General features: G+C 41.9%; 1 non-coding gene across 1 annotated transcript; it reads left to right on the top strand.

The window, feature by feature from the left end:
- Window positions 1-1165: 1165 nt before the first annotated feature.
- Window positions 1166-1272, top strand: LOC127088904 (small nucleolar RNA R71). Its single transcript, XR_007790707.1, has one exon. It is a non-coding gene; the product is annotated as a small nucleolar RNA R71 (small nucleolar RNA).
- The last annotated feature ends 438 nt before the right edge of the window (window positions 1273-1710 follow it).

Genomic DNA, 1710 nt, shown 5'->3' with positions numbered 1-1710 from the left:
TTTCCTTTTATTAGATAAAATTTCTTTTAAGAACTTAGCATATGAAGGCATCTGTGTAATAACTTCTGTAAAAGGAATGGTGACGTTTAATTGTTTCAGTAGGTCAACAAATTTTTTAAATTGGCCCGCGTCTTTGGATTTAATTAGCCTTTGAGGATAAGGGATAGGTGGTTTGTAAGGTGGCGGAGGTACATAAGGTTCTTTGTTTTCTACGGTTTCTTTATTACACTCTTCCTTTTCCTTAGGTTTACCTTCTTCCTCAGTTGACTTTTTAGAGTTTTGGTTCTCAATCCTTGGGTCAGACGGTCCTTCTACCTCTGTTCCACTTCTTAATATAATTGCATGAGCGTGGCCTTTCGGGTTAGGTTGGGGCTGTCCAGGAAATGTACCAGTTGGGGCAGCAGTAGGCGCTTGTTGTTGTGCTACTTGCGAGATTTGTGTTTCCAGCATTTTGTTATGGGTAGCCAGGGCATCTACTTTACTTGCTAGTTGTTTAATCTGTTCGCTAGTGTGTACGTTCTGGTTTAAGAACTCTTTATTGGTTTGCTGTTGAGAAGCTATGAAGTTCTCCATCATGATTTCCAAATTGGATTTCCTAGGGACGTTATTGTTAGGTGTAGATGGGGTCAGCTTTTGATATCCAGGAGGTATAGCTGGGGCTTGACTGGGAGCTTGACCTGGTGCGTATAGAGCGTTATTACTTTTATATTAAAAATTAGGATGGTTCTTCCAGTTTGAATTATAGGTATGCGAGTAGGGATTTCCTTGAGCATAGTTCACTTGCTCTGCTTGGATTCCTGTTAGGAGTTGACAATCTGTAGGAGTGTGACCTTGAATTCCACAGACTTCGCAATTTTGAGTTATGGCAACCACGGTGGCTGGAGGTGATACATTTAAACTTTCGATTTTCTGGGCAAGAGCATCCACTTTTGCATTAACATGATCAAGGCTACTTATCTCGTACATGCCCCCTTTTGTTTGAGGTTTTTCTACCATTGTTCGGTCGCTTCCCCACTGATAATGGTTTTGGGCCATGCTTTCGATAAGTTGATAAGCGTCAGCGTAAAGTTTATCCATAAGCGCACCACCGGCGGCGGCGTCTATTGTTAACCTTGTGTTGTACAAGAGACCATTATAGAAGGTATGAATTACTAACCAGTCCTCTAAACCATGGTGTGGACAAAGTCTCATCATGTCTTTTTATCTTTCCCATGCTTCGAAAAAAGACTCGTTATCTTTCTGCTTAAATCCATTTATCTGGGCTCTTAACATAGCTGTTTTGCTTGGAGGAAAATATCGGGCAAGAAAGACTTTCTTCAACTCATTCCATGTGGTGACTGAGTTGGAAGGAAGAGACTGAAGCCATCTTCTAGCTTTATCTCTTAACGAGAAAGGAAAGAGACGAAGTCGAATTGCCTCTGAAGTGACACCATTAGCTTTAACAGTATCAGCGTATTGGACAAATACGGATAAATGAAGGTTTGGATCCTCGGTAGGATTTCCAGAAAATTGGTTCTGTTGCACTGCCTGCAACAGCGAAGGTTTAAGTTCGAAGTTGTTTTCTTCGATTGCGGGTGGAGCAATACTCGAATGCGGCTCATCTTGCGATGGAGCAGCGTAATCTCGAAGAGCACGAGCTGGTTCTGCCATCTCGGGTATCGGCGAAGGAATGAGATTTTTGAGATCAGGAATTTCGATTGGAGGAAGATT

Source organism: Lathyrus oleraceus, chromosome 5 (genome assembly GCF_024323335.1).
Source record: "Lathyrus oleraceus cultivar Zhongwan6 chromosome 5, CAAS_Psat_ZW6_1.0, whole genome shotgun sequence".
Lineage (NCBI taxonomy): Eukaryota > Viridiplantae > Streptophyta > Magnoliopsida > Fabales > Fabaceae > Lathyrus > Lathyrus oleraceus.
This window is presented reverse-complemented; position numbering and strand designations above follow the sequence as displayed.